Source organism: Diadema antillarum, unplaced genomic scaffold (genome assembly GCF_040938485.1).
Source record: "Diadema antillarum isolate AM-2024a unplaced genomic scaffold, OU_Dant_1.0 seq00000059_RagTag, whole genome shotgun sequence".
NCBI lineage: Eukaryota > Metazoa > Echinodermata > Echinoidea > Diadematoida > Diadematidae > Diadema > Diadema antillarum.
In genome coordinates this window covers 865,634-881,719 of record NW_027271164.1, presented here as the reverse complement: position 1 = coordinate 881,719, position 16,086 = coordinate 865,634, and the positions used below count along the sequence as shown (strand labels likewise).

The window sequence follows — 16,086 nt, the reverse complement described above, 5'->3', positions numbered from 1 at the left end:
TCAATGCTGTGTAGCTTAGGAAGTTCAAAGGTATGAGATTGCAATATATATACCATCACAGTCTCAGGCTTTCAACAGGAGAACTTATACCAAACAGATTCTAAATGGGAGCAAAAATGGGATTGCCGTCCTAGAATATTCTTTCAGTGTTACTTTGAAAAGATCTACTGATTGATCCTGATTTACCCGATTTTAACCCTTTATGTTCTTTTGTTTCACAGTGTAGGGAGAACTATAAAACAACGTTTAGGCCTACGCAAGCCATGCCATCAATCCAAACTTCTCACATTTACCAAGGGGGTGAGAGCACCTATGACAGTTTCAGAAAAGAAAGGTTAACCCATTGAGGATGGTTTGATTTTGCTACAACACACATTTCCCATAGACACTTGCCCGCGTATACTTGGGACTCGTCCTCAATGGGTTAAGATACAAGTATTCCACAGCATGGACTGCACAGAAACAAGCTATACTTTCAAACAGTGCAGCGGGGTCCTGATGTATTTGGCAACAATCCCACTAAACTTTTCCCTAAACCTAGCTATCAAATGCTTGAAGATTCTTACAAATATATTTCACACTTTCTCTCACCAGAGATACTTGCTAGACAGATAAAAACAAACAGCACTTAACATTGATTATGTACTGTTTATTCTTCCTGTTTGTTTGAAAGCCAAATATGAACAAGTAAATCCATGACAGCTATATTTCTGTTCAATCCCTTCCTCTTTTAAGGTAAGCAAGATTTCCTCTTGTTAAAATATGATAAAGAAATTGGTCACTAAGCTCAAACTCCTGGGGGGTGTTTCATCAACGTTTGTCAGCGCTGACAATTTCAGCAAAATCCTTGGTTTTGATTGGCTGAGATGCTCTGGTCACTGACTGTTACTATGGTGATTCAAGTTGTCAGCGCTGACAAACGTTGATGAAACACGCCCCTGTTCTTGTTCTCTGCCTCTTGAGTCTCCCTCCCTAAGCTACCAATTTCAAGAAGACTAGAAGCGACACAAACAAATTTCAATTGCAAGTAGACCGACTTAATATCCTCCAGGATGAAACACAAAGATCAATTTTAGTCTGAAAAAATATCTGCACTGAAATCCCCACCCCAAAAAAACTCTTAGTGTCAGTATTAGCAAAGGTAGACTGATTATCAAGATGCATTCCTTTCTGTAAGTATGTGTATGTGTGAATGCCTCAGTGTGTGCATGTGTGTATGTGTGTATGTGTGAGTGTGTGTGTGAGTGTGTGTGTGTGTGTGTGTGTGTGTGCGTGTGTGTGCTTGTGTGTGTATGTTTGTATGTGTGTTGTGCGTGATGGTATGTCTCCTTCCACTTGATATGTGTGCGTGTTTCAGTTGTCACACATTAGGCGGATCAGAATACTTTCACATCTAACGCTGACGAATCAGGCTGGCGGATTTAGGCATCTGACGAGATGTCTAGCTCGATTGGCATCGCCCAATAAACATGGCCTGATCACTGAGTGTGTTCACACCGTTGCCCCCAAAAAGCATGGTGGTGTTAATGCTGATATTGTAGTTAACTCATAACAGTTATCTATTTCAAGGCCAGTAAAAGAAAATGAACTCTGTAATTATGAGTACCGGTATGTATGTTGGTTTTTTTTTCCACACCCAGAATGATGTAGTTTTCAAGTACCTCATAATTTGCATCTATGGACTCTGCTTTCATAAAGTCAAACACGTTTACTCTGTACAAATTTCATTATATGATAATTATATTATGATTTGAATGAAATCTTGATAAAAAGATAAGAAAAAAGCATGATATACGGCAACCCTTGTTACTCAAGTTGATTGGACGTTTGAGCCATTACCCTCAAGGAAGGCAATCTGCTAAAGAAGAGAATGTACTTAGCATGCATGAAAGAAATGATGGGAAGAGAATACCAGAAATTCTGATTTCCTTGACCAAATTTGCAGAAGAGAAGAAACTCCTTTCAACCTTCTAAACATAACAAGTCATCAAAGTGTTTCAGTATTGACCAGGCACTCCAACTCAAGCTTTGTCTCAGGAATGATTCAGAAGAAAATATCTCACAGTGTTCCTAATGAATGCATTATCTTTAGATTCCCAATTCTTTTGTCTGATAATAAGGAAAAAAATATGTGACACAAGTACAGCTTCACAGACAGTGTTCACATGATTCAACAATGTACTATATTAATATCAAAGACCTTCTTACACAGTAGCCACAATCATTAACCCGTTGAGGACAAGTCCCCAGTATACTCAGGCAGGAGTCTATGAGAAATGCGTGTTGTCGCAAAATCAGCCCGTCCTCAATGGGTTAACAATCATCATGGGGAAAAAGTGCTAGAGAGAGAAAGAAAAGAAGTCCTCACTTGTTTACAACCCATCCCACGTGAAGTCAGTACCAAAGCTATTGACATCATCTCCACTGGGTAAGTGCCCACATATCACTCCTACAATGACCCATTTGTCACCATCAGTCAAAAAGACACCCACTGCCTCTATGGGAATGGGATTGCACAGGTGTATGTAGGTATGCAGGTTTCAGCAGGGAGCACCTACTGTATACGCTATATATTTCGCGGGGGTTTTATTTTCGCGAATTTCGCGAGTCGGGAGCAATTCGCGAAATTAACAACACGCGAAAATATTACCTTCCAAAATGAATCCCTTGCCTTGATGATACGAACATTTCAGTACTAGAATACCATGTCACGGCTTACCGAACAGACCATACTGGCTAAGCTTGTTTACGCACGTCCACGTCTACTTACGAATACTGTAGAGAGCCAATCCATTATCGCAAGGGGACCACTCGTCAGAAATCTAGCGCGATGGACTTAACCACTTCCAAAATGTTGAATTCTAACTTACTAGTTCGCAGAGTTTGGCAAGTCTTTTTCATGCAGTGTATAACTAGTATCATTCTTATATGCTAGTAAGTTGAAATTCACACTTTCTTTGCCACTTCATATTTTCTCTGGTCCCCCAATCGCGAATTTAACCACTCGCGAAAATGTGTGATATTGGTAATTCGCGAAAATTTATGTATGCGAAAATTATAGCGTATACAGTATCTCTCTCTACAAGGTAGGCAGGTATTCCCTATGACATCAGGCAAACAGGCATTCTTTTGTAGTGCTTTTATGCATCACTATATTCTTAAACTGAAGGATATTTGTGATGACAGATAGAACAAGTTTAGAGCTATCTTCACATTTTATTTTTTTATCAACTTTACATGAACATTCATGAATCTGTATCCGTAACCTTATCATATCTATTGCTATCTTTCAATCTGCATTTGAAGAGTGAGTGGCGCCTAACAGGCTGCCCCCTTGTCTGCTCTCTCCAAGATCATGTATTCTACCTGTTTCTACTAGAGTTGCTGGAGTAGAATTGCTATCAGTCTCTTTGTTGTGGCACATGGAACTTGCTAGACATTTTTCGACGATTGGTTTCATGTTTCTGTGGACTTATCAGTCAGAACAACTTCTGACCTTCTTGGCTTCAGGCTTGCAGTAGCCATACTAGCTGAGTGTCAGCCTTCACTGTGCATGTATATGGACATTATCCAAGTTCACTCATCCTCGTCATGAATGGGACCTGTTCTTTCACTAGTGCTGCAGTGACTTCAGCAACATGGACTTAATCAGTTTATCCCCCATTCTTCCCATTGTCTGGATCTTGGCTCTGCTTCTGTCTGTCAATCAGCTGTACTGTGTGAACCATGTACTGACTGCATCCGTGAAGCAGCTCTCTGTTATAACTGCAAGTTACCACACATCGATGGGAAGCCATATTGTATATGATCGTGACTTTCTTCTGCGTCTCAATCCAGACCCAAGCCGAATATCTTGTTTACTGAATAAGGATGGAGATCATTTCACGTTTGATGTTCAGACACTTCCCTTGTCTTCACTCAAAAAAAGGGGAAGATGGAAGCGGATTAGGAGACATCGAGGCGTAAGGGGTGGGAGACGAAAACAGAGACACGCAGCATCAACAAGCGAAGAAGATATACCTCCTAAAGATATAAATCGGGGTAGATCAGTGAATGCTCAGCCTCTTGCCATTGCAAAATGCGCTGTTCTAAATGCACGTTCAGTTTGCAACAAAGCTGCTCTCATTCAAACATTTCTCCTCGATCATGACATTGATGTCTTAGTAATTACTGAAACCTGGCTGACGGATGGAGATGAAGTCACCCCTCGACAGTTACTTCCAGACCCTGATGGCTACAGCTTCATCTCAGTGCCCAGAAATGGTCGTGGTGGTGGTCTTGGTATTGTAGCTAAAAGTCACATAAGCATCAAGCTGCGACCTCCTCAGAAATGTGAAAGCTTTGAATGTGCCGAGTTCGATCTTAGGGCTGCTAGTTTGTCAACGCTTCTGGTCGCAGTCTATAGACCTCCACCCTCTACGCAGAATGGACTCTCCAGGCATCAGTTCTTAACTGATTTCACCCCTTATCTGGAAGATCTGGTCACTAGGCAGGATAATTTCATCATTATGGGGGACTTCAACATTCACATGGATAATCTGGACAATCCGGAAGCTGCCCAGTTCGCCAATCTTTTGAATGACTGCAACTGTATTCAGCTCGTAAATCAGTCAACTCACATGGCAGGTCATATCCTGGATCTCATTATAATCAAGTGTTCTTATAAGCTCCTGGATCCAAAGGACGTTTCGATCGGATCGTTTATCTCTGACCATGCAGCTGTTCATTTCTGCTGTAGACTTGAGGAGTCTTCTCACAAGAAATGTGACAGGAAATTTCGTAAACTGCGCTCAGTTGACATTCCTTCCTTCCTCGACGATATTGAAACAGCTCTGAATCAGAAGGATTTTTGGGACAAAGCTGATGCTAATGATCTTGCCGACTGTTATAATGCCACAATCAAATGTACTTTGGAAAAGCATGCCCCAATGAAAACTGTACGTGTACCTGAACGTGAGCCAGTGCCGTGGTACACAGGTGGCTTGCGGCAACAGAAACAGCATGTAAGGAGGGCAGAAAGACGCTGGCGTAAATCAGGACTCCCTGTGGATCGCAAGGAGTTTACAAAGCAACGAAATATCTTCACTGATATGGCATCTGTAGCCAAGAAAGATCATATCAAGCAGAAGATAAAGGACTGTGACGGTGATCAAAAGCTTCTGTTTCGTCTGGTTAATGAGCTCCTAGGAAGATCAAAATCAAAAAGGTTACCTACCATCTATGATAGTGAAGCAGATCTTGCCAACATGTTTAGTGACTTCTTTCATGAGAAGATATCCAACATCCGCAATGTGCTATCAAACTTCTCTGCCAGTGGAACAGCTCATGAAACTTCCCACCCTCCTTCCTCTACATGGCTCTCCTTCCAACTCGTATCATCAGTCGAGGTTTCTAGAATCATCAAAAGCTCACCCTGCAAGTCGTGTGCCCTTGACCCTGTTCCAACGTGGATGGTGAAAGCGGCCCCGGAGAGATTTGCAGACATCATCGCCAAGATCATTAACTCTTCCCTTGTAACTGGCATTGTCCCAGACATCTTCAAGCGTGCTCATGTCACGCCCCTGCTGAAGAAGACTACTCTTGATCCTGACTCTCTCGACAACTATAGACCGATTTCGCAACTACAGTTTGTCTCCAAAGTTCTTGAGAAAGTTGTTGGAAATTTCCTGTGCAAGTACCTCAAGGGAAATGATCTGTTCGAAAACCTGCAGTCCGCATATCAACCAGGGCACAGTGTGGAAACTGCTCTTGTCAAAGTGACAAATGATATCCTCCTAGCCCTCGACAAGAAACAGATGGTACTCCTTGTCCTCTTAGATCTATCCGCAGCGTTCGATACTGTGGACCACGATTTGCTGCTGATGAGAATGTCGCATCGTTTTGGAATCTCTGGAAACGTTCTCAAATGGTTCCACTCTTACCTGACTTTGAGATCCCAAGTAGTTACTTTGTTGGATTCTTCATCAAAGCAGTGCTACATCGAATGTGGTGTCCCGCAGGGCTCCGTGCTGGGACCTATCCTCTTTACCATGTATACTTCTCCTCTTGGTGACATAGCAAGATGTTTTGGCCTGAGCTATCATCTCTATGCTGACGACACGCAGCTCTATGTTGCCTTCAAGCCAGGAATAACCGATCAGGTCTGTTGTCGGCAAATTCAGGATTGCTTGGCGGCAATGCAGGACTGGATGAGTGGCAATTTCCTGAAACTTAATAATGACAAAACTGATGTGATCCTGATTGGTTCCCGACACCAACACTCTGTGTTTGAGATGGAGCACATTTCCCTGAATGGCCAGAATCTGTCGCTCTTGGAATCAGTTCGTGACCTTGGAGTGATCCTAGACAACAGATTGAATATGAATGACCACATCACAAGTGCCTGTAAGAGTGCCAACTACCATCTGAGGAACATTGCAAGAATTCGCAGATTCTTGTCTGAATCTGATGCAGTCAAGGTTATTCACGCCCTAGTATCGTCACGCATTGACTATTGTAATGCAGTATTAGCTGGTCTGCCTAACTCTTCTATCTGTCGCCTTCAAAGAGTACAGAACAGTGCCGCCCGTGTTCTAGCTCGTGTGAGGAAGAATGTTCACATCACCCCAATACTAAGACAATACCACTGGCTTCCAGTCAAGAAGAGGATTGAGTACAAGATTCTTACCCTTGTTTTCAAGGCATTACATTGCATGGCTCCGAAGTATCTTCAGGACTTGGTCACAGTAAAGCAGTCAGCTTACAGCCTACGTTCTTCGTCTTCGACGGTGCTACATGTTCCCAAAACTCGGACAACCTACGGGGATCGCGCCTTCCTCCATTTGGCTCCTTCACTTTGGAATAAACTTCCGGATAATATTCGTAACATGCACAGCCTAGATACTTTTCAACGACATGTCAAGGCATATCTTTTTGCTCAATCATATGATTAGGGTTCTTTTTTTTGTGTGTGTGTGTTTTCTTCTTCTGTTAGGCGTTGTCATTGTATTGTATTATTTTGTATGGTATTGCACTGTATTGTAATGTACTATTTATTTGTACCTTTTCAATTTTCTTAAGAGAGAGCAGAAAGCGCTTTGAGTAGTTTGTAACTGGACATAGCGCTTTATAAGAAATTACTTATATATATACTTATATAAGGTGTTAACGATATATATGACATAATATTCCTTTACATGCCTAATTTTCATTCTAAGCAGCATGCTAATGTATCATCAAATGAAACGGCTTTTCTACATTCGACAATTATCCACTACTGTGGTTCTTCCGCTGGATGACAAATTAATTCTCTTTGGTGTAAACACACTTGAATTTTGGACCCCTTTCCAGGCAAAGTTAGACAGTTTGGAGTGAGCGTGGCATGTTTGAATACATCAACCGATACACACCAGGTAGATTTATAAACAAATTACAGACACAGCCTTGAACGCGCAAGAATGCGGGACTTAACGAAGTGTGCGGTTGGGTAAGGGGGGGGGTGAGGAAGGGAGATACATGATTACAGATCAAATCCTGTCGGATTGGAAGGGATTTTGGAGCTGAGATTGGGAGCATGACACAGAACGGAGCAGAGAAGTGGCGGAAGAAGAAGGACGAGACTCGAGACGGCGTGAGGGACGTCATAAGAGAGTTCAGAAAACGAGAACAGATTTAGTCATCTCTGTCATCTCCCTCTTTGGAATGAAACTGGAACGTCGCAAAACGCTTCTCACTGGTGATGAAAATATTTTGGATGGCTACACAACCACATTACGATGTAACGTGATGTGTTCAATGTCTGACCCATTTACAGTCCATAAAAAAAACATGCACGATGCTTGAATGGGCACACACAAAAAAAAAGAAGAAAAGAAATGAAAAACAAGAGAGAAAATAGATATGAACATAAGCTGACTAGTACTAATTTTGCTTTTGTATAGCTAGTGTCATAATGAAGAAGTGGTCATCAAAAAATATTATGGTGTTCTGAATATCACTCATAACTCTAACAAGATATGCTTAGTGAAATTCCTGGCTGATGCAAACACCTGGACATAATGTTTTACTCACAATTTCCCCCTTGTTCATGGTGTAAACAAAATAGTAACAGTAAATATATTTTGGACTTACCATGCCACGCTCACAGGGTTGTAAACTGCTATGCATAAGACTTTGATGCATTACCCTCACCCTTCCTTACTAGCAGTGTAGTGTATAGGAAAATGCAAGAGTGTACCCCATTATTCAGCTTCTGATGGTGAGGTGGTCAATGATTGCACATATTAATGCCACTATATTCTCAAACCTGGATTTTGGAGGTTATTACCAGCAGAAAATCTGGCATAATTTGGAAGCTGCAGATTTATTTGTATTTAAGAGACATCAACCTATGGATGCAGAACCTTCTTAGCACATGTCCACATTCTATGTGATGCACTGCATATAAAGTCATTTGATTTGACTTAAGGATGGTTACAAGATTTTTTTTTAGCTCAAGTACTTGACTCATCAAGTGATGCATCAAGTTTAAATTCTTTCTTCATTCAAACACAGTGATACATACAATCACTGAGAAGTTCTCACTTCATTTTCCTTCGATAATCCTCATTCATAAAAAAAAAATGCATTGCACAGTACATATGATACAGTGGAAAATAAAGAGTGGCAATGCTGCATGCACTCTTGAGCACTCTATGTCTATATCCATAAAATGCATAATGTGGTACACAGGGTTTTCAACGAGAGAGTTGACGTGGATTTGTAATGGATATGATCTCTACAGTGAACATGAAAATTTCAGCATTGAACTCAAAGTTCACCACTCATAGTTGACAGGTTTCTCAGTCAGCCATGCAGACACGCTTTTGCACATCCATCGTAATTGCTTTTATCATATCTAATTAATTTCAATTAGCGCTGTCCTAACAAAACCTTGATAATCCTGTATAGTTTGTGGATAATAATCCAAGCTATCTTAAACCCCTACATAATTTCCTCTGCTGGCTACTAGCCACTGTATTTCCCGACAAACCACTTGTCTAACTGGTTCTCAGCATTTGTAAAATGAAGAGTACAGTAAACTCTACCTTTCAATAGGGGTGGGGGTATGAGGGACCAACAAGCTTTCTGCGATGAATACAATACAATAAATTAACCTCGAGGCCTAAGAAGCTATCAGTTATAACAGTAAGCCCTATATTTTCATGGAGAATGCATATTGGTCACAAACTTTACTCTCTTGTGTATGCTAAACATTCATGTTTAACATACACAAGAGTATGTTAAACATTTTCTTGAATAAACAAATTATTAAATCAAAACCTTAGAAGCTGAAGAAATTCCAACCTCAGAAACATCAGTTAGCTGGGTATTTTAACTGATACTTCTGTTGCCAAAACTTCCCACTTATCTTGACAGAATCCCTGTAAGTAGCTGGAATGCTTTTTGGCTAGAATGAGTTGTCTGTTGATATGTATATAACCTTTTCTTATCAGTTAATTGGAATAAGATGAATTCTATACATGTACAGGCAATGAGACTATTCTTTCACTCTTCAGCCATGTTTCGCAGTGAGCTAGGACTGATAGACTCACCTCTCCCTTGGAATGGAAGGGATCATGCTCTGTTTAAAGGGATCGTACAGTTTTGGTTGAGACCTAATTTCAGGTTTCCAACATTTTTTGGTGAGATAATGAGAAACCTCTTATGAAATATGAAAGAGCGTGTAATTCTATGAGTAATTCAACGTTTATTTGATGAAAATTGGTTTTGAAATGGCTGAGATATCCAAAAAGAGCGATTCTACTAAAGTGTGGGACCCACACTTTATCACGATCGCTTTGTTTTACTTTGTTTTTGGATGTTTCTGTCATTCCAAACCCGATTTTCATCAAATAAACTTTGAATTCCTCTTAAAATGGTATGCTCTGTACTATATCATAAGTGTTTTCTTGGTATCTCGCAAAAAGTTAAAAGCCCAATTCTCATCTCCACCAATACTGTACTATCCCTTTAAAGTGTTTGCTCATCTTGTGCCAATTAAACAGGGATTTAGGAGTCGTTGGTTTGTCTTTCCCCATCAGCAGCTCACGTCCCCTGTCTATTCACCAGGGTAGTAGGGGCAGGAGGGGGAGGGCGTAGTTGTGACTGACAGCTGCCCTGGGTCACACCGGTGCCGGCTGCACCTGTCTGCTTGAGTCAACCTGGACGTGTCAGCCGCTCTGTCTCGTGATGCTACAATGTCCTGGGACAGACACCTACAGGTACTAGCCCCATTATCCCCCACACCTCCCCCATTATTTCATCACAGATTATATTATGTAGGGAGTTTAGACTTTAGACCGGATTAACTTCCAGGCTGGTGAAGAAAACACCCTACATGAAAACAGATTTTGAAATGTTGTTGGAGCTCCAAAGCATATCAAAGCATTATTCATCAATTTCATTTCCAGCTTTTTTTTTTTTTTCATACAGGTCAATTTGTACAGTGAGTGTTATCCTTGCCAAATTATGAGGCTACAAGCTGCCTACCAAAATGTCCGTATCAGTCTTTAAGACATAGCATAGTAACACAGCAGCTCACAGGAGACACACCCACAGTAGTCTACATGTAGTGTCCACTTGTGAATTGCATAATTAGGCAATGTAGTAAACCAGCTCATATTTTGTATATATGACAAATCTAATGATTAGATTAGCATGCCTTATCTAATCACATACTACAATGTAGCTCTTGTATGCTACACTGGTTCAAAATGTGTGTATTGATGAAATGCAAGGTGATTATCTATCCCATGTGAAGTGGGCACTCCAGACAAGTACGTAACTTCGCAGAAACGTGTTGTCAAACCAAACGGCGAGGAGATACGTCCCCCGTGACTTCCTTCAATCCTCACCTATTCTGCGTCACATTTCTCCGTACTCTTCAATCACCACAGTGTCCGGTTTCAAAGGGCTCTTTATATTGGCTCGGTTATCCCACCACCTCGGGTGAGAGCTGCCTGATGGTGGCTGGTGGAATGACCACTGCCCAAAGGGGGGAATAACTTTGGAAAACCAGCAAATAATGGAGTAAAACTATCTCCTTATCTAATTCCAAAACAGATGACTGGGATTATCTCAACTGCAAAAGGCCTGTGTCTCATTGCCTGCTTTCCTGGAATGCTTCTGCTCAAAAGATACTGAGGGAAAAATGAGAGTTATCCGGATGGCGCATTATTCCGATTTCTCCGAGCCATCCATCTCACATTGACCACGTGACGTCATGGAGACGGCGATGATTGCGCACGGCGAGCGGAGAGTCAGTGGAATGTCCGAAGATGCTGGGAAGCTGCCCGGTAAATGTTTGATTGCCAGACCGATTAATCTTCATGCAGCATTCATGTCTCACAAATAAATGATGCTCTCTCATGCTTACTGGTGACGTGCAACGACCATCTTTGACTGAAGGAGGCTCAGTCTAATGTCGTCATACGGTTGACATCACAGTATGACTGAACACTAACCAAATGATATCATATGTAGTTGGGTTTTTTTTTTCTTTTCTGTTTGTTATATATTTGAAGATCGAAAGCATGTCTTGCTTATTAAAGTTGATAATATGGCAATAAGATAACATTGCGCCATGGTCTATACTTCACCAGAAAGAGAAAGGAAAGTGGGAGATAACCAGAATAAAAGTATGATGTCACACTTATCATCATTCTTCTGCTATTCCAAACTTTCAAGGTTTTAAGTTCTTTGTTTAAATATCTCCTTCTAAATGAAAACTTTAACTATACCCTACAGTCTGTCAACTCATACTGAATTCAAGCCAGCATTGCCTCCCCCCCCCCCCCCCTCCACATACAATTCTTCTTAAATTCACCCTAGGATGCAACTTGCACTGAGACAGTACATTGGATCAATCATACAGTGGTCTGAAACCTTCTTTAAAGGTGTTTGCAGCGACTGATGCTTATTCTGTATACATCCTGACAGTAGCAAATGTCTCAATTTATTTATAACCAGTGCAATTGATTGAAAACAATGTGCAGTAAAGAAGGGTGTGTAGCAAGAAGTGGACATTGTCTGCAACAATTTTAACAGCAGTCTATGGCAATGTAAACAAGTCAGCTTACATGGCATTCTACTTGGGGGACTTCAAAATGATCTTTTCCTACCATGTGACAATCATGCTACTTATATAGAAGTTATGATTTTTTTTTCGCTGAAAGTGACCAAAACTTGATTGTTTTTGCATTTGTACAATGGTAGCAAGTTTCTCTGTCTTGAAAGGGGTATAATTATTTCACATCCTCGATATATGTTGATATTTTGACATGTAACAATAACAAAATTGGGAAGCTGTGTTCATTTACTTACTGGTATTTAGATGGTCACAACTTCCTTATAATTGCTATTACAAAATGAAAACTTTGCAAACTTTTGCTATTTTCTTTTTCTCTAAAAAACTTTCATGAAAATCATATCTAAGAAAACTAACTGTGCATTTCCCTCCCTATCTCCTTCACCTGCAGACAAACACACAGACAGACAAAGATCCAAACAAACAAAGAAACCAAGAGCACACAGCCCAATGAAGTTTTGGCCTCTGACTCATGGTTGCAGGTGGTTGCAATAAACATTTGTGACTGCCCAGCTCACAACTCATTATAAGTAGGCCAAAATGAACTTCCATTTGTCTAAATACAGTGTAGTTTGAAAGAGTAAGCTCTAATCTATAAATTTATAACTGATCAATACTGGACCATCCAATGAAATATGAAAGAGTTAGCAGGTGCAGCTTCAAAGAAATGGGAGAAAAGAAGATTTCAATATTAGAGTCACTCTGGTGAGTTGTATAGAAGTACAAATAAAAAAAGAATAGAGTCCATAAAAAAAAAAACAGCTCATGTTTTGATTTCAGTTTTGTTTTAAAACTGCAAAATTTTGACAGCAGGGAGAGAAAAGTTTACTCTCGTGGTTATAAAGACAAACTTTACAAATTGGAGTTGGTCAATCCGAATGACATATTTTGGTCCACTACAGAGAATTCTAATCTGCAACTTTTTTTGTGGGTTTTGATCTGGGCGGTCACATTATCACTTAGACAGAAATCTTGCATGCAAGGCAAGTACCCAAGAATTATGGCAAGCCTTCCAATGTGGCCAGAGTGTCTCGTGTCTCAGAGAAGGAGAGAGCAAGAAAGAGAATAGTTGTTGTTTGTGATTAGGGGCGTATAGAGCCCTATTTCTCCCTTGTTGAAGTTGAAGACATCTCAGCAACTTCATTATACATTCACCAAGCACGATGCCAAGTCATGAATCAATTGACATTTTTGGCATTAAGAGTTTTAATCACAACACACAGTATATCATGATGCCTCCCAAGTATTCTTTATTTCCTGCTTTGGCGTCACAGCAGAGTCAACAGCAAAAAATTGAAAACAATTGAAATCAACTTTCAGAGGGCTACACAAACAAACACCAAATCCAAGAAATGACCTGCATTCTTAAAGAGATTGGAAAGGGGGACAGGAGGTAAAAGTATGCCAAGTGTTTCAACCCACCCTCTTTTTCCACATCTCATCCTAATAGCTGTAGACAAATGACAAGTCCAGTGTAGACTATTAGTATTAAGGCAAATGTCCCTGCAATTTGTTTTACCTTCTCACTTGTTCTATTTTGAGGAATTCCTTAAAACATCACCTACTATCCAGCATTAAAATCCCCAAATCATGTCTTGAATATCAATTCACTGTGGTCATCATGTGTATAAAAGATAATATTACTTGGCTGAAATTTAGAAAGAACTTTAATCAACAAAGTTTTCTGTATAAAATGAATGTCATTAAACTGAAATGAACTGTTCCTTAAATTGTGCAGTTGCCCTGGCTTGCCAGCTTGCTACAAGTAGACAATCAAATAGATATTTTTTGCATGACTGTGGAAAGCCATGGGTCATTATGTCAAGTTCTGTTACATCTGGGCCCAATTTCATAAACTTGTTATCAATAGCAAGTTACAATAAATGCTATAAACTACTGAAATCCTTGAATATGATTGGCTGAGAGCAAATTTGTCACAGAAATGTGGCAGTTGTTACTGATAACAAGTTTTATGAAACAGGACCCTGGAAAGAAAACAAAATGGTGAACGTACTTTGTTCTAGAATGTGTCTACTTAATCATTGCGGTCATCATGGTGACAACTTGTCAGACACACCGTCTCGTAATACATATATTTGCACCTGAACCCGTTGAGGACGGTTTGATTTTGCTACAACACGCATTTCTCATAGACGCTTGCCTGAGTATACTCAGGACTCCTCCTCAACGGGTTAACATGCAAGCGTCACATCATATGTTTTGATAAATTGCAATGTCTTGTAAGCTGCGAAAGCGGTTTGCTCCATGAAAGAACTAACACATAAAAGCAGCACAAAGCTTTCTCACCTGGCCAGAGTGGTAGAAGTCCATGGCCTTTTGGACAGACTCCTGGTCAGCCATCAGCACCCATGCCAGACCATTGGGCTTTCTCTGCACAGGGTCCTGTATTTGGGGGACCAGAAGGGGGTGGGAAGGAAAGAAATACTAAATTCAATCACAGATGTATAAGATTCATCAATGGCATCCATACCTGGTAAGTACACATGTGTACACATACATACATACACAGACTTTAGAAGGGATTGAACAGATCTGACTACTATGAGATGTACTACTATGAGATAAGACCTTTTCTTCATATTACATGTCTCTATTAATGCTTTCATTGCTCATTTATACTTACATTTAAGTATCATAAAAATACCTGAACTTGATCTGATTGCTTCCATATCATCTGTACATGGTATCCCCCTGCATTAGATCTGAATGCCTCCCCTGTGATTGCTTTAGCAGAAGAATTAATCCTCCTGAACAAAGATTAAGTACTTCGGACCAATCTCTGCATATATACACGAACACATCTCTGCACACATGTACACATTAGAAAAACATCAGTGAGCAAATGAAACAATATTACTTAGCTACACAGCACCTCAAGGCAATTGAAGTGTTCAAATATTGGTATGGGAGGGGAAGGGGTGAACAGAGAGGACACAATCACCCTATGCTCTCTTCACTGAATGTTTGTGTTAGCTCATGGACTGGTCAAAAGCCTTATTAAAATCCCTTGCATGATGTTATTTCTGTCATGTAAAAAAACGACAACAGTTAGCTTTGCAAGTGATTGTTACATCTGAAGCATAAGATACTTCACATTGTGATAATACTGGCGAGATTGAATAGTCTTTTTGTTTCAGAGAATACAACTTGAAGAATAAGAAGAGATGGGCAAACACAAGACCTGTCTTCTTAAGTTAGCCTTAGAAAGTTACAGATACTGAAGATGGGAACATTGACAAACTAGGTAAAATGTGAGAAATGTGATATCTGTCACAAAAATTGAAAGTTGATGTCTTTGACTACATTTGACTTTAATCTTAAAAGTCTAAGAATGTTTATAAATTTGGAATTTGTTTGGCTACTTGGGCAAGCTTTTGGAGTAACATGTAAGAAGAGATCTTTGACAGTGTGAACAGAAAAAGTGCTATGTCACATTTACATCAGAATGAGAGTTAACATTTTGCATGTTGGCAAATTCCAAAAGTCATGAAAGATAAAACCCGGAAAATGTATGGCTTATACAGTGAAAAAAGAAGAAGATGGTAACACTATGGTAATGATGATGATGATGGGTATGACTGTAAAGATGATGGATATAGTTAAGAATGAGATGGCATTCTGAGTGAGCTGGTCGTGGTGGTGATGATGGTGGTGGCGGTGGTGGTGGTAGAGATGATTGTTGTTGTGGTAAATATTTATGGTGGTAGTGGTGGTGGTGATAGAAGTGGTAGTGGTGATGGTGGTGGCAGTGGTGGTTATAGCGGTTGATTGTTGTTGTGGTAAATAGTGATGGTGGTGGTGGTAATGATGGAGATGGTGATGGTGATGGTGATGGTGATAGTGGTGGTGGTTGTGGTGGTGGTGGTTGTGGTGGTGGTGGTGGTTGTAACGGTGGTGGGATGATGGTAATAGTGATGGTGGTGATAGTGATGGTGTTGGTGGTGGTGATAATGGTGATG

The 16,086-nt window shown here is 40.3% G+C and overlaps 1 pseudogene; it reads right to left on the bottom strand.

Moving 5' to 3' along the window:
- LOC139725784 (uncharacterized) overlaps nt 1-16,086 on the bottom strand; it is a 76,150-nt pseudogene that overhangs the window by 15,030 nt on the left and 45,034 nt on the right.